Raw genomic sequence first — 18,057 nt, forward strand, 5'->3', positions numbered from 1 at the left:
CTTTTTTCATTTACAGAAAGTTGGGTTTGCTTACGAGCATGGTGATATTGCTTTTGTCAAATCCACAGAATCTCGTGAAAATATCATTTTCCACAGGTAATTGATAATTTTGCACAGCCCAAGAAGCGATGGTTTAGAAAAAAAAAAATATATATATATATATTCATCAAAATTCTGTCATGAACAAACCTCAGGCAACTCCATTAAGGTCAATTGAGTTACTCCGGATTTACAACAGTGTCATTCAGAACAAAATGTAGCACTCATTATATTGATTTCTAAGGAATTTTAAAACTCTAAATACCAAAATCAATAGCAGGATATAATCCTAAATAAAAATTCCTTTACACTATTTATTTACGCCTCAGTATTAGACACAGTGGAACTCAGACTTTAATTGCTTGACAAAAAAGAAAGCTGAAACTGTGGAAGAAGAAAAGGCAAACTCAAAAAATCTCTGATTTAAGATTTTTAATTAATTGCTTTCAAATGTCACCAACTTTAAAAACAACTATATTAGTGGTTCCTTCCATTTATGTTTAAATCAAATTTCATGTAGGGCTGCATGTTTCTATATTACTAATATTTTTCTACAGGACTGGCCACTAAACCAAAGGCTGCTTTCCAGCAGTGCCCTCACACTGCCACAATTGTGCAATAACGCAAACACACATAAACAATATATCTTACAATGCATGACATATTTAAAACCCACAATCAACAGAGGGCAAAATGGGGACTCAGGAACCCTGGCACAGGCACTAATGAGTTTATCTATGTGGACCCTTTGTCCGTGAGTACAAACTGGTTGGTACATTTTGGAAAACCAAATTGGGCCAATGCTTCATTCCTGATTGGATTCATCAAAGTGCCAGACTTAATCATGCTGGTTTCATTTCCTGTATGAGAGAAGATAAAGAAATACATCCATTGGTGTAACGATAAAAACATCTGTCAGAGTCATCGAATTGTTGGGTGGTTGGGTTCACATGAGAAAAGTTCCATAGGCATCTGATACCTAGCCCTTTCTAGTCATGAGGGTTGCCCTGGGAGATCACAGAGCCACAGTACCTGGGGCAGCAGAATGTGAAACACACTAAGAAATCATTCAGTATTTTTAGTTGGGGATTGGTCCTGCTTAGAGCAGGAGGTTGGACTAGATGACCTCCTGAGGTCCCTTCCAACCCTTATATTCTATCATTCTATGATTTTAAATCTACTTGACCAAGTGAAGTGCTTTGTAAATTTAGCAAAATAGATTTTAAAATGTTGAACTATTTAAGAAGCCAGTTCGGCTGTACATAGCCCAAAATGCTGAGATCAGACTGCTAAATGGAGGGGTTTTAATCTGGGAAGATCTGCAACAGCATCCAGTTTGGAGGATCTGCACTCAGGTATTGCAGTGATGGGTGGCAGTATGAAACCCTAAGATAAAAGATAGCAGCAATTACATCTGAATAACAAGACCTCTGTCCTCAAAGGTATTTAGGCACATTTGATTTCAGTGGCAGTTAGGTACGTAAATACCTTTGAGGACCCCGGTCTTGTTATTCAGATCTAATAGTTGCAAATAGTACCAAAATCAAGAGACAAAGGAGGCAATTGCTATGTTAAGCAACCCTGTGAGTTTGTATATTTAATGCCATGGTTCCTTATCCCCTGACGTTAGCTGAGCATTTGATGTGGTGATATTTTGAAACAGTATGTTGCCGGTTTTGTTTGTCTGATTCATGTCATCAACCTTTGGAAATGCTGAACATAATTGAAATGACCTGCCATTCCACACAGCTATAGATGAAATAATGTTTATAAACAATTTTTTCAACATTTTGGTCTTCCTCATCTTAAAAAAAAATGACAGGTTAAACAGTAAAACCAACAATTCAGCAATGAGACATCAACTACCGTGACACTGTATTAAAAACTTGCAACTGAACTTAGCTCATCCCATTGGTGACTAATCAGTTGCAATAAGTACACTCCCTGTGGTATAACCAGGCTTTCATACCAGTCTGCTGCATATGAGTCATCCTCAACATTAGTCACATCAATGGATGGGTCAAGACTGCCTTCATTGTTGTTTACTTTCCATCACTGGTCAGTAGGGATGGAGGGGACACTCATAATAGGGATTGCTTTTAAAATCCTCACTCAAGGTGTAATCCACAAAGATACTTAGGCACCTAAGGCCCCTTGTTAAGCACCAGCGCAATCCACAAAACTCCCGCTCAGCTGCTGCCTAACTCTGTAGGTGCCTAAAGTCACTTGGTGCCTACGTTTTTGCCTCTGAGCATGTGCACTGCTGCCTCACAATAGGCATGCGACCCCCTGCCTGAGCTCAAAGCAATTGACAAACTGGGAAAGGTAGGCATTTGGGCACCTAAATCGGGTACCAGGGGCCCGATCCAGTAGGCATGCTCAGAGGTCACTCACTGGACTGGGCCGCTCAGGCAAGTTCAAACAAAATGGCTGAGAAGAAGGAGGAGGACTTCGTAACCTTTAGCCTCGGGGACTCACCCAGGATGTGGGAGACCCCTAGTTCAAGTCCCCTCTCCTCCTGACAGGGGGAAGGGATTGGAACAGGATCTGCTACCTCTCAGGTGAGTGCCCTAACCATTTAGTACAACACAGGAGTATAAAGAACTCCACTAAAATTCTTCTAAGTTTCTTTGAGAGTTGTATATGGAAAGACCAAAATATTATTGTGTGCATGGACATATGCTAATCCAAATCTTGCTCCCGTGTTATGACAAGGACAACTGTTTAGACATGTCTGGCACCTCCTTGGAGAGAGGGTCAACACCACTCTTGTCTCAGAGACCAATGCACAGCTCTCCAGCAGCTCTACTCAAGCCATCTGCCCCCATACAGCAGGATGAAGGGGCGCAAAGTAAAGAAAAAGAAAAAGTCAGGATGCCTCTGTGCCCACTAAAGGCAGAGTCCAGGGCCTCCCAAAATCCAAGGAGGAAAAAAGAGAGAAAAGAACCAGCCCTTCTCCTTTGGGAGGCGGTTTGGACAGTCAAGAATCTCAAGCAGTTTCCCCAATCAGTAATCACCGCTCCCAGAGGTTGGGACTCTGAGTTACAGCCCTGGTCCTTCAGATAGCCACTCTGCAGTATGCAGGCACCACTCTTTTAAGGATCCACTCTTCTCCAGGCTCCTCAAGCCTCATAGGTGTGCGGGGGTGGGGCTGATTGTGCCCAGGGGAGCTCTGTAACCCTTTCCTGACTGGGGTGCAGATCTGCCCCACAACAACTACAATACTTCTGTAGCTCACCTGTCCTGAGCAAGTTTTAGCAGCACGGTCATGAATTCCTATTACATACACATTTCTGTTGAGGAAAAAAATTAGGGTGCCACTTTTTCTGGTGGCTTTTGTCATTTTACAGGAAACCCGTTTGGGGTCAGAAACTAAATGGAGAAACAAACCTACATTTGCTCACTTGTTGGCTTAATATTAAAACAACAATATGTTAACAGCAATATTTCTTTTAAAATATACCTCTAGGGGAAACTTTGTCCTTTGCTATTTTTTGTTTGTAAGATGTCGTGTTAGAATCACAGTGCCACATCCTGAGCAACACTGAGTTTTGTCCGGGTAAGAACTCAATAAGGACTTCAGGATATAATTGCACATGATCTACGTTGGACACAAAGTCCACATTCCAAGCTGTAAGTTAACTTCTTCAAATTGAATCTGCACCATATTGTATACAGCTGCATGTAAAAGAGATGCTTATTTATTAACCTGAAGTATTAGCGTATGCTGCAAATGTAGGTCAGCAAAACTTTGTGGCAGTAACAGAGGCATTTCTTGTTTGAAGCTGCCATTTGAATTTCAATAGAAATGAAAAAAGTAGTAATTTATTAATAGAAATAAGATTCTTATGAATGTTACAAAATAATCATTACTCATAGTTCATGATATCCAGATCCTTGTGAACTTGATGTGAACTTGGACAGATTATCCAAAGAATGTTTCCAGACAATGTCTTGTATATAATCCATAGCTATAGTTCTGGGAAAGTAAAGCAACTTGACGATGCCTGTATTTAGGATGGGGATATGTGCTTTCTCTTACCATTTATCAGTTATATTTATAATGCCTTGGTAATCAGGGCATCACAGGAAAAGGGGATTATTGCATATTTGAGAAATGGCTTTTTTAAATATGCAGCTGAAATGCTCGGCCGAGGAAGAGACCGATATAAATAAAGAACAGAAAACAGAAGACTGAATAAGAGCTTTCGTTCAGGACACGATACCTCTAAGAAAAACCAACAACAGCCACTATCAACATTCTGTCAATATCTTAAAAGGCCTAGTCAAGGTAAAAATTCTAAGGGCCTGATCCTATTCTTAGAGCAGCAAGTGTCAAAATTTACATAGTTAATGCGCTCTTAAGGATCAGAATTTAGACACAAATGGTCTGATTCTCAGGTGCACCACAGACCTTTTGTACTGGCTTCAAATAGCCAGGTGAGTGTGAAAGATGGAAAGATCCATTCCGTTATAAACCCTATTTTTGCAAGGGGACATGAATTTCCTGACACTTTGGACCTGATTCTGCTCTCAACTGTCGGTACCCCTTTATAGCTTCTTCAGATCCAGTCATAGGGGCAATTCTGGAGAAAAGGCTGGCCAGAGTATCACTGTACCAGCTGCCACAATGAGCCTTTGGGACCATTGCAGCCAGGTGTAAATTAGAGCAGCCCCACTAGAAAGAGAGGACAGAGGAAACATATCATACATCCACCTTTGCCATTCTTCTCCCACGGCCTATGCTGAGCAAATGCAGTTGGCTAGATCTGAGAACTGGACCCATGATGTCAGGAAATTATCAATTAAAGGAATGATGTGAGACACTCAGTTTTAACATGACCATGAGTTCACAATTCTGTGCTTAGCTAGATAGATCACTCTCTTTAGGCACCTAAACATAAGTAATTCTGTGTGGATAATTACTGGCTTGTTATCCAGAGGTATATATTCAACAGTAATGCACCACAGATTCATGGCACAAACCTTTAGTTTTCTGTCGAAGCCGAAATCTGAACGAGATAAGCATTCTAATGCCCTGTGCTCAAGTTGAGAATTTGAAAATGAGAACACACCCCTGAAGAGATTTCAAGTCACCAGCCCTAGAAACCAAGTACACTGGCTCCTATTAATGTAAGTTTTTCATATTTTTTTAAATCTGTTGTGAACATTAAAATCATGTTCCATTTGTCTGTATTCTACAGCTTTGATTTTACCTTTAAAACAAACACAGAAAAGAAATAAAAACGCTACGAGAGGAAATTTAGGTCTCTGTTACTGATCTTTTTGTGACTAGAAATGTAGTCCCTAGGGATACGTGTAACATCTGAAAGTGGACAGGAAAAACTGAATATGATTTGAGCCAATTTACTGGTAGAGCCGCAGGCAGGGCCGTCCCTAGCCATTTGGGTGCCCTACGCAGCACCCCAGGCCCCCCCCTCCACCAGGGTCTGGGAGGCAGGAGCTGTGGGGGGGCCACTTTTGGGGGCCCCACAGGCCCAGAGTGGCCCGGGGGATTAGCGGGATTAGCCCACTCCACTTCTCTCGCCCCGGCCCCAGCCGTGTCGCTTGGGGGAACGCCTCCCACTCACCAGCAGCGGCGGGAAACGGAGCAGCCCGGCCCCAGCCCGCTCGACTCCGCCAGCTGCCCGCCGCGGCGCTCCGCTTCCCGCCGCCGATGAGAGCCAGGGGGGCGGTCCTTTCCCCCAACCCGAGCCACATGGCTGGGGCCGGGGCAAGGGACGCGGAGCGGGCTGGGGCCGCATCGCTCTACTTCCCTTCGCCGGTGAGAGCGGGAGGGGGTCGATCCTTTCCCCACACTCACCAGCGGCTCGGAGCTGGCGGAGTAGGGCGGGCTGGGGCCGGGTCGCTCCGCTTCCTGCCGCGGAGGGCGGGCTCGCTGGGGGAAGAGGTGGAACGGGGGCGGGCCGGGGGCGGAGCAGGGTGGAGGGTAAGAGGTGGGGCGGAGGGAGTTGTCCAGGGCCCCACGCCCCCCCCCCCAGGGATGGCCCTTCCCCTTGCAGTGGGTGCAGACCGTGAGGCGGGGGGGCCGGCCGAGGGATAGGGCTGGTGGCTGGGGCTGGTGCTGCCGCGTATGCAGCACGCAGCTGCCATGGGGCACCATGAAATGTGGGGCAATTGGGTGCCCCACATTTCATGGTACGGGTACTGCGTATACTAGGGACGGCCCCGGCCGCAGGCATTACCCGTACTGCATCGTGCTCAAAACGAAGCCGGCAAAAACCTATCTTGGAGAGTTTTCATTGATTAGCCCCCATGCTGTTTCCAATGACTTAGGCCCTGATTCTGTTCTCACTGAAGTCCTTGGGAGTCTTTCCATTGACATCAGCAAGAGTTGGATCTGGTCCTTAAGCAGAAGATTAGGTTTCTGTTGCTTTCCTTCTGTAAATTATGCATGCTACAGTTTGCTGTTCGGTTCCAAGTGAATTTTTAAAATCATGCCAAATCTCTAACTTTCCACAGTGAAGCAAGACAGTTGTAGGTGTTTCTGGGCTGTAATTGTTCCTTCCTTTTCCACAACTCTTACAGTTATTTTTCAAGCACTCATGGAATGTCTGAAGTGACCACAGATTATCAGGTTGAACCCTGTCTATTTTCCCTTATCCTCTCACCATGTGGAAAGTCATACGTGATGAGGTTCAGGCATGCAGCAAAGCAGAAAGCATACCAGGAGTTGCCACACTGCTATTAAACATTGACTCCATCACCAGCGGCAGGGGGCCCATATGAAAAGCCACTGAGGGGGTAAACTACACATATGGTTATTTGTTCAACTTGTTCAGACTGTAAGCTGTAATGAGACCTTTCTCAAACCACTTAAGCAATGGGCAGTCTGCTTCCCGAAACTTGTGCCACTGCTGATACTGATGCAGGAGACATATCAGAAATTTGTTTTAAAAAATAAACCAAGTAAACAATCATGGTTAAGTAATACATTATTCAGCCACTTGTCCTTGGGGTCTTATCTTTTCCCCATTCGTTTTTTCCTCTTTGTCGATATCCGAGGGGGGCATTAGGTAGTTTTCTTCGGTCGATGGATATGAATCAGCACTATGTTGACTCTCTAGTAAAACTGGTCACTTCCTACCCAATAAAAAGTCAGTTTTAGCTGCTTCTTTGCACTAAGCTGCATTAAATTTCATACTTTACGGTCAGACATGTACAGGCACTTTAGCTGGCAAGTGGGAAGCCGGAAAAAACTCAAGGAGAACTCAAGAAGAAAAGAAACTCAAGGAGAAAAGAAAGTGGTCAGTTTGGTTAGAATGAATCCCCGCTAATAAAACTAGAAGGGTAAGTTGCTAAAATACTGTTCCATCTACATTAGTAGAAACAGTGATGGTCTCAAACTGCAAACCTCAGTTCTAAACGCCTTCCAACTTTAGGGAAACTCAAATCCATTGACTTCAGCGCACATTGGAGCAGGCCCTTTATGACTTCTTCATAACTGTTGCTTAGCACTTGGATACTAAAGTGATATGCGCCTTAGCAATACTTAGGAGAAAAGGACCCTGGCAGAAAGAAGCTGTCTAGGAGAGGCTGAGATGGGGCTGGCTGAAGAGGGAATATGTACAGGACAGCAGGAGAATATACTGATTCAGTGAGCCTCTGTTGCAACCTCTGCTGGCGGGGCTCCTATGGCATTGTTGGTGGAAATTAAAGGAGTCCCTCACTATTGAAGCACCTCTGAGAAGACAAATATCAAAATACTCCCCTCACTAGCTTGAATTCCTTCCCATAGCCTCCCCAAAGTCATCATGCCTTGCTGGTGCACCGGTGTGGGTGAATCTAGTATGATTACTATTTTTGCAACAGCCTTGTGAGCAGGTGAATCAGTGTTATTAGATATACAACAACAATTCTTTTGGGAGATTGAACCGCTTATAAAATTATCAGAAAACTAATCAATGAGTAAGATGCTGTCTACTTTCTATACTGTGTACTTTCCTTAGTACTGTGTAGACTCTCTCTTCATTAACATTCAGAACCTCTGCCAGTTCTAAAGATGTCTCCGACTACCCAGACTGCTAGGAGATTGTTTCAAAAATCTGAAAGCGATAATAAAAGTTGAAGAACTGACCCAAAGTGGAAATGTTCACCACTAACCAGAACTAATGCCAACCATTCTCTTCTCCTGTGCTCACGGTTACCCAATGAGAGCTACTTTTAAGAGGCAGCTGTAGCAGCTGAACAGTGACCCATGATTTCGAGAAGAGGAGGGAGGACGATTCAAACAGATGTGCAGATTCAGAAGTACATCTGGTCAAGATTTTTTCAATAAGACCTTTTTCATTGGAAAATGCTGATTTGTCCAAGACAAAACTTGTGTCAGGAAAGGATCAGTTTTAATGCAACTTTTGCTGGTTTCTCAGGTTGAGGATGGAATTCCTAATTGGAAAGAGACTGAGACCCATCCCAGAAGAGCTAATGACCACATGGTCAGGGCACGCAGCTGGGATGTGGGAGATCAAGGTTCAAGTTCCTGATGTGACTCAGGAAGAGCAGGGTGTCAAACTCACATAGATTCATAGATATTTAGGTCAGAAGGGACCATTATGGTCGTCTAGTCTGACCTCCTGCACAACGCAGGCCTCAGAATTTCACCCACCACTCCTGCGAAAAACCTCTCACCTATGTCTGAGCTAGGTGAATGCCCTACCACTGGTCCATTCTGCTGTAGCTGGTCTCACTGCCTTTAGTTTCTGAAGGTACATCTACACAGGGATAAAAAACCCACGACTGGCCCAGGTCAGCGGGGTCAGGCTCCAGGCTGAAAAATTGCTGTGTGCACGTTTGGGCTGGGCTCAGGCCTCAGCTCTGGGACTTTGCAAGGGTGCAGGGTCTCAGAGCTCAGGCTCGAGCCTGAGCCTGAATGTCTACACAGCAATTTTTAACCCCATAGCCCAAGCCCCATGAGCCTGAGTCAGCTGACCCGGGCCATCTGCAGCCATGTCACGGGTCTTTTATCCTTCCATAGAGGTACCCTGAGAGTGAGGCTCTGTGTGCTGTGTGCACCAGCTGTGTTTCTGGTAGTCTGTGTTTGGTTTTGCTTTGTTACTTGCTATTCCTTTGTTTTAGGGGGTTGTTGGCTCCCTTCCTTTTCCTTAGGGTGATGGGGGGTTTTCTCCAGGGGGTCTGTCATGCTGTCTAGGATGGCTCAGGACCATGAGTGCCAACCTCAGGGCAGACACCCCCGACTGATTGTATATTCTATAATTTGATTTCACAAACCCAGTAACAAATGTGAACTCCTAGATCACTATAGCAGTCTTGCCATGGAGTCACAGGCAGTCCCCTTAGACTCTCCAGTCTATCTTATCACCCAGACAAACTGGACTTAGAGATAAATGGTCGCTTACACCAAAAATCACACAATATGCAGGTTGCTTCCTGTCCCAAGAGACCAGTCACTTACCAGAGATCAGTTGGTACCCTAGATCATACACCAAAGACAACATCTGTAGCCATTCCTGTAATAAACTATCTAAAGGTTTATTAACTAGGAAAAAGGAATAAGAGGGTTATTTACAGGTTAGAGCAAGCAAACATATACACACAAATGAGTTACTACCTAAATCCTAAGAGTGACAGAGTTGTAGTGATCTGTCTATTCAAAGTGTCTTTCTGCGCTGTCCCAGAAGACAGCCCCTAGGGATCTCTGGCTTCAGTTTAGAGTCTGTATCCCTGTCAGAGTTCAGCAAAGAGAGATGGAAAATTTTCTTGTCACTTCGTTTTATTTCCTTCAGTCAGTGTCCAAGTCCACAAGACAAGTTTCCTTGTGTGTAGCATTTCCAAGATGTGATAGGTCCATTAACCAATCGTTTGTATTGTGGTGTGTTCCTTGATGGTCCATCTGATTTTGATAGTCCTTCTGGATGGGCGGGAGGGATGATTCTGGCACCTGGGTTCTCAAGTTCAGAGCAAACATTTTCAAAGTTATAAAGCAAAAGTTAGTATTCCATGCTATCAGAAAATACATGTGACATTACAAGTGAGATTAATGCATGCATCAACTTACAAGCATTTCATAGAGTCTAAACACTAAATACATTCTTACCAGTCTGTACCCCTATGTTCATAGTCTTTTACAGGACTATGTCTGGATTTAATGCATCTGAGGGTGCTGAGGGAGTTGGTTGATGTGATTGCAGAGCCATTGGCCATTATCTTTGAAAATTCATGGCGATCAGGGGAGGTCCCGGACGATTGAATAAGGCAGATATAGTGCCCATCTTTAAAAAAGGGAAGAAAGAGAATCCGGGGAACTATAGACAGGTCAGCCTCACCTCAGTCCCTGGAAAAATCATGGAGTAGGTCCTCAAGGAATCCATTTTGAAGCACTTGGAGGAGAAGAAGGTGATCAGGAAGAGTCAACATGCTCAGAGCTCCGGTACGAAACTGTAGAAAAACCTGAGTGTCTCTGGATTAAGTTTAGAAGTGTGTGCAACAAGAGTGATGTAGTGGTGGGAGTCTGCTATAGACCACCGGACCAGGGGGATGAGGTAGATGAGGCTTTCTTCCGGCAGCTCACGGAAGCTACTAGATCGCATGCCCTGATTCTCATGGGTGACTTTAATTTTCCTGATATCTGCTGGGAGAGCAATACTGCGGTGCATAGACAATCCAGGAAGTTTTTGGAAAGCGTAGGGGACAATTTCCTGGCGCAAGTGCTAGAGGAGCCAACTAGGGGGGCGCTTTTCTTGACCTGCTGCTCACAAACCGGGTAGAATTAGTGGGGGAAGCAAAAGTGGATGGGAATCTGGGAGGCAGTGACCATGAGTTGGTTGAGTTCAGGATCCTGACACAGGGAAGAAAGGTAAGCAGCAGGATACGGACCCTGGACTTCAGGAAAGCAGACTTCGACTCCCTCAGGGAACGGATGGCCAGGATCCCCTGGGGGACTAACTTGAAGGGGAAAGGAGTCCAGGAGAGCTGGCTGTATTTCAAGGAATCCCTGTTGAGGTTACAGGGACAAACCATCAAAATGAGTCGAAAGAATAGTAAATATGGCAGGCGACCAGCTTGGCTTAACGGTGAAATCCTAGCGGATCTTAAACATAAAAAAGAAGCTTACAAGAAGTGGAAGGTTGGACATATGACCAGGGAAGAGTATAAAAATATTGCTCGGGCATGTAGGAATGAAATCAGGAGGGCCAAATCGCACCTGGAGCTGCAGCTAGCGAGAGATGTCAAGAGTAACAAGAAGGGTTTCTTCAGGTATGTTGGCAACAAGAAGAAAGCCAAGGAAAGTGTGGGCCCCTTACTGAATGAGGGAGGCAACCTAGTGACAGAGGATGTGGAAAAAGCTAATGTACTCAATGCTTTTTTTGCCTCTGTTTTCACTAACAAGGTCAGCTCCCAGACTGCTACGCTGGGCATCACAAAATGGGGAAGAGATGGCCAGCCCTCTGTGGAGATAGAGGTGGTTAGGGACTATTTAGAAAAGCTGGACGTGCACAAGTCCATGGGGCCGGACGAGTTGCATCCGAGAGTGCTGAAGGAATTGGCGGCTGTGATTGCAGAGCCATTGGCCATTATCTTTGAAAACTCGTGGCGAACCGGGGAAGTCCCGGATGACTGGAAAAAGGCTAATGTAGTGCCAATCTTTAAAAAAAGGAAGAAGGAGGATCCTGGGAACTACAGGCCAGTCAGCCTCACCTCAGTCCCTGGAAAAATCATGGAGCAGGTCCTCAAAGAATCAATCTTGAAGTACTTGCATGAGAGGAAAGTGATCAGGAACAGCCAGCATGGATTCACCAAGGGAAGGTCATGCCTGACTAATCTAATCACCTTTTATCATGAGATTACTGGTTCTGTGGATGAAGGGAAAGCAGTGGATGTATTGTTTCTTGACTTTAGCAAAGCTTTTGACACGGTCTCCCACAGTATTCTTGTCAGCAAGTTAAGGAAGTATGGGCTGGATGAATGCACTATAGGGTGGGTAGAAAGCTGGCTAGATTGTCGGGCTCAACGGGTAGTGATCAATGGCTCCATGTCTAGTTGGCAGCCGGTGTCAAGTGGAGTGCCCCAGGGGTCAGTCCTGGGGCCGGTTTTGTTCAATATCTTCATAAATGATCTGGAGGATGGTGTGGATTGCACTCTCAGCAAATTTGCGGACGATACTAAACTGGGAGGAGTGGTAGATACGCTGGAGGGGAGGGATAGGATACAGAAGGACCTAGACAAATTGGAGGATTGGGCCAAAAGAAATCTGATGAGGTTCAATAAGGATAAGTGCAGGGTCCTGCACTTAGGACGGAAGAATCCAATGCACCGCTACAGACTAGGGACTGAATGGCTAGGCAGCAGTTCTGCGGAAAAGGACCTAGGGGTGACAGTGGACGAGAAGCTGGATATGAGTCAGCAGTGTGCCCTTGTTGCCAAGAAGGCCAATGGCATTTTGGGATGTATAAGTAGGGGCATAGCGAGCAGATCGAGGGACGTGATCGTCCCCCTGTATTCGACATTGGTGAGGCCTCATCTGGAGTACTGTGTCCAGTTTTGGGCCCCACACTACAAGAAGGATGTGGATAAATTGGAGAGAGTCCAGCGAAGGGCAACAAAAATGATTAGGGGTCTAGAACACATGACTTATGAGGAGAGGCTGAGGGAGCTGGGATTGTTTAGCCTGCAGAAGAGAAGAATGAGGGGGGATTTGATAGCTGCTTTCAACTACCTGAAAGGGGGTTCCAAAGAGGATGGCTCTAGACTGTTCTCAATGGTAGCAGATGACAGAACGAGGAGTAATGGCCTCAAGTTGCAGTGGGGGAGGTTTAGATTGGATATTAGGAAAAACTTTTTCACTAAGAGGGTGGTGAAACACTGGAATGCGTTGCCTAGGGAGGTGGTGGAATCTCCTTCCTTGGAAGTTTTTAAGGTCAGGCTTGACAAAGCCCTGGCTGGGATGATTTAACTGGGAATTGGTCCTGCTTCGAGCAGGGGGTTGGACTAGATGACCTTCAGGGGTCCCTTCCAACCCTGATATTCTATGATTCTATGATTCTATGATTGCCTTCTATAATGAGACAACTGGCTCTGTGGATATGGGGAAAGTGGTGGATGTGATATATCTTGACTTTAGCAAAGCTTTTGATATGGTCTCCCACAGTATTCTTGCCAGCAAGTTAAAAAAGTATGGATTGAATGAATGGACTATAAGGTGGATGGAAAGATGGCTAGATCATCAGTCTCAACGGGTAGTAATCAATGGCTCAATAGCTGGTTGGCAGCCGGTATCAAGTGGAGTGCCCCCAAGGGTCTGTCCTGGGGCCGGTTTTGTTCAACATCTTCATTAATAATCTGGATGATGGGCTGGATTGCACCCTCAGCAAGTTTGCTGATGACACTAAGCTGGTCATCAAGGAAAGGAAAGGTAGATATGCTGGAGGGTAGCGATGGGGTCAGAGTGACCTAGACATATTGGAGGATTGGGCCAAAAGAAATCTGATGAGGTTCAACAAGGACAAGTGCAGAGTCCTGCACTTAGGACGGAAGAATCCCATGCACCGCTACAGGCTGGGGACCAACTGGCTAAGCGGAAGTTCTGCAGAAAAGGACCTGGGGATTACAGTGGACGAGAAGCTGGATACTAGTCAACAGTGTGCCCTTGTTGCCAAGAAGGCTAAGGGCATATTGGGCGGAATTAGTAGGAGCATTGCCAGCAGATCGACGGAGGTGATTATTCCCCTCTATTCAGTGGTGGTGAGGCCACATCTGAAGTACTGTGTCCAGTTTTGGGTCCCCCACTACAGAAAGGATGTGGACAAATTGGAGCAAGTCCAGCGGAAGGCAACAAAAATTATTAGGAGTCTGGAGCACATGACTTATGAGGAGAGGCTGAGGGAACTGGGCTTATTTAGTCTGGAGAAGAGAAGAGTGAGGGGGGATTTGATAGCAGCCTTCAACTACCTGAAGGGGGGTTCCAAAGAGGATGGAGCTAGGCTGTTCTCAGTGGTGGCAGATGACAGAACAAGGAATAATGGTCTCAAGTTGCAGTGGGGGAGGGCTAGTTTGGATGTTAGGAAACACTATTTCACTAGGAGGGTGGTGAAGCACTGGAATGGGTTACCTAGGGAGGTGTTGGAATCTCTATCCTTAGAGGTTTTTAAGGCCCAGCTTGACAAAGCCCTGGCTGGGATGATTTAGTTGGGGTTGTTCCTGCTTTGAGCAGGGGGTTGGACTAGATGACCTCCTGAGGTCTCTTCTAACCCTAAACTTCTATGATTCTATGTTAAATTATATACAAAACATACTGTGTAAGGTATCACTTGAAAACTCATGATTTGCCGATCATTAATGTCCTGATAAAATATGTGGGGCAACATTGTATGTAAAAATATAAGATTCCACTGTATGTATTACCAAGACATATTCTAACACATTCTGGAGGGCAGTCACAAACAAGTTCCCCTGAGACAAAAGGCTAGCCAAGGCCTCAGCCAGGTGTCAGCAAGATCAAGTGGACCACCGCCTGACTAAATGGCCACTGTTCAGCAGGAGAGAGGATCTGGGTAAAAAATCTACATTTTTGACAAAAAAGCAGCTTACGGTTCCAGGACACACCAAATTTCTGTCTCCTAAACATGAGCTGGAGATGATTTTTGCACAAGAGAAAGGACTATAAGAAGAGAGGGCAGACGCCCCAAATAATCTTTCCCTTGCTCTCTACCCACAGCATCATCAAACACTGCAGAACAAAGGAAGCAGCATTGGATGGGGGGGTGAGATCCTGACGGAAAGAGGTTCAGCCAATAAGACGTCTGGAACATGTGATGAGAGAGACCTTTGCTTTGTATTCACTTAGCTTGTTACATTAGGTGTTAGTTGTGTTTTACCTTTTATTTCCTTGTAACCAATTCTGTCTTATATGCCTCATTACTTGTGGTCACTTAAATCTCTCTTTCTGTAGTTAATACATTTGTTGTTTTATCTAAACCAGTGTGTTTGGATTGAAGTGTTTGGGAAACTCCATTTTGGACAACAATATTTGTGCATATCATTTTCTATTAATAAAAGACGGACTTTATATAAACTTATATTGCTTAGGAGGGTGCTGGGTAGTACAAGACGTACATTTCCAGTAGAACGTCTGGGACTGAGAGTTTGCTGGTGTTGCCCTGTAGTGTAATTCATGAGTGGCTGGCTATAGCACTCATACAGTATAGCTGGGAGTGATTTACATGCTGGAGGCTGTGTGTGAGAAGACCAGGAGTGGTTGCTCTCACAGCAAAGCAAGGTAAAAAGCACCCCAGGTTGGGAAATGGAGAGGACACAGCTTTCCATCAGTCCAGATTGTACCCTGGATAATGTCACAAAGACTAAAACCTATTTTGAACAAAATTAACATACATGTGAACTGATCCGATCTCCAGCTACAAGGTTGTTAGTTCTTAGCTAATGCCTCCAGTCTAGGCAAGAGCTAGCCTCTGGCCTGCAAGCCTCACACCCCCAACTCAAAAGTGGTGTAGGAAGGTGTGTCCCTGACAAGCCTGAATACTCCTCAGGGTCCCCCCATTCTCCACAAGGGTGTCATCCACTGCATTTTCCTTTCTCTTGATATGAATTATTTCCAGATCAAATTCCTATAGGGCTAGACTCCAATGAAGAAATCTAGAATTGGTTCCCTTAGCTTGGTGCAGCCATGTCAAAGGGGCATGATTGCTTAAAACAGTACATTTTTATTACACAAATAAGGTTTAAGTTGCTTGACAGTCCAGACAATAGGCATAGCACACTTTCCTGATTATAAAAAGAAAAGGAGTACTTGTGGCACCTTAGAGACTAACCAATTTATTTGAGCATGAGCTTTTGTGAGCTACAGCTCACTTCATCGGATGCATACCGTGGAAACCGCAGCAGACTTTATACATAGAGAATATGAAACAATACCTCCTCCCACCCCACTGTCCTGCTGGTAATAGCTTATCTAAAGTGATCATCAGGTTAGGCCATTTCCAGCACAAATCCAGGTTTTCTCACCCTCCACCCCCCCACACAAATTCACTCTCCTGCTGGTGATAGCCCATCCAAAGTGACAACTCTTTACACAATGTGCATGATAATCAAGTTGGGCCATTTCCTGCACAAATCCAGGTTCTCTCACTCCCTCACCCCCCTCCAAAAACCCACCCCCATACACACACAAACTCACTCTCCTGCTGGTAATAGCTCATCCAAACTGACCAGCAGGAGAGTGAGTTTGTGTGTGTATGGGGGTGGGTTTTTGGAGGGGGGTGAGGGAGTGAGAGAACCTGGATTTGTGCAGGAAATGGCCCAACTTGATTATCATGCACATTGTGTAAAGAGTTGTCACTTTGGATGGGCTATCACCAGCAGGAGAGTGAATTTGTGTGGGGGGGTGGAGGGTGAGAAAACCTGGATTTGTGCTGGAAATGGCCTAACCTGATGATCACTTTAGATAAGCTATTACCAGCAGGACAGTGGGGTGGGAGGAGGTATTGTTTCATATTCTCTATGTATAAAGTCTGCTGCGGTTTCCACGGTATGCATCCGATGAAGTGAGCTGTAGCTCACAAAAGCTCATGCTCAAATAAATTGGTTAGTCTCTAAGGTGCCACAAGTACTCCTTTTCTTTTTATAATCAGGAAAGTGTGCTATGCCTATTGTCTGGACTGTCAAGCAACTTAAACCTTATTTGTGTAATAAAAATGTACTGTTTTAAGCAATCATGCCCCTTTGACATGGCTGCACCAAGCTAAGGGAACCAATTCTAGATTTCTTCATTGGAGTCTAGCCCTATAGGAATTTGATCTGGAAATAATTCATATCAAGAGAAAGGAAAATGCAGTGGATGACACCCTTGTGGAGAATGGGGGGACCCTGAGGAGTATTCAGGCTTGTCAGGGACACACCTTCCTACACCACTTTTGAGTTGGGGGTGTGAGGCTTGCAGGCCAGAGGCTAGCTCTTGCCTAGACTGGAGGCATTAGCTAAGAACTAACAACCTTGTAGCTGGAGATCGGATCAGTTCACATGTATGTTAATTTTGTTCAAAATAGGTTTTAGTCTTTGTGACATTATCCAGGGTACAATCTGGACTGATGGAAAGCTGTGTCCTCTCCATTTCCCAACCTGGGGTGCTTTTTACCTTGCTTTGCTGTGAGAGCAACCACTCCTGGTCTTCTCACACACAGCCTCCAGCATGTAAATCACTCCCAGCTATACTGTATGAGTGCTATAGCCAGCCACTCATGAATTACACTACAGGGCAACACCAGCAAACTCTCAGTCCCAGACGTTCTACCGGAAATGTACGTCTTGTACTACCCAGCACCCTCCTAAGCAATATAAGTTTATATAAAGTCCGTCTTTTATTAATAGAAAATGATATGCACAAATATTGTTGTCCAAAATGGAGTTTCCCAAACACTTCAATCCAAACACACTGGTTTAGATAAAACAACAAATGTATTAACTACAGAAAGAGAGATTTAAGTGACCACAAGTAATGAGGCATATAAGACAGAATTGGTTACAAGGAAATAAAAGGTAAAACACAACTAACACCTAATGTAACAAGCTAAGTGAATACAAAGCAAAGGTCTCTCTCATCACATGTTCCAGACGTCTTATTGGCTGAACCTCTTTCCGTCAGGATCTCACCCCCCCATCCAATGCTGCTTCCTTTGTTCTGCAGTGTTTGATGATGCTGTGGGTAGAGAGCAAGGGAAAGATTATTTGGGGTGTCTGCCCTCTCTTCTTATAGTCCTTTCTCTTGTGCAAAAATCATCTCCAGCTCATGTTTAGGAGACAGAAATTTGGTGTGTCCTGGAAGTCTGCTGCAGTTTCCACGGTATGCATCCGATGAAGTGAGCTGTAGCTCACGAAAGCTCATGCTCAAATAAATTGGTTAGTCTCTAAGGTGCCACAAGTACTCCTTTTCTTTTTGCGAATACAGACTAACACGGCTGTTACTCTGAAATCTGTTTCCTGATTACCTCTGCAGTCCCCATCTTGCATTTGGAGACCTTGACAGTGAGG

At 44.9% G+C, this 18,057-nt stretch overlaps 1 long non-coding RNA gene across 1 annotated transcript; it reads right to left on the reverse strand.

Annotated features, from left to right (window-relative positions):
- Window positions 1-456: 456 nt before the first annotated feature.
- LOC144258544 (uncharacterized) lies at window positions 457-5,933 on the reverse strand. The gene is made up of 2 exons (XR_013344692.1): window positions 5,864-5,933; window positions 457-899 (listed from the first exon to the last, which is right to left on the reverse strand). It is a non-coding gene; the product is annotated as an uncharacterized LOC144258544 (long non-coding RNA).
- Between the last annotated feature and the right edge of the window lie 12,124 nt (window positions 5,934-18,057).

The sequence above is a fragment of the Eretmochelys imbricata genome, chromosome 1 (genome assembly GCF_965152235.1).
Source record: "Eretmochelys imbricata isolate rEreImb1 chromosome 1, rEreImb1.hap1, whole genome shotgun sequence".
NCBI lineage: Eukaryota > Metazoa > Chordata > Testudines > Cheloniidae > Eretmochelys > Eretmochelys imbricata.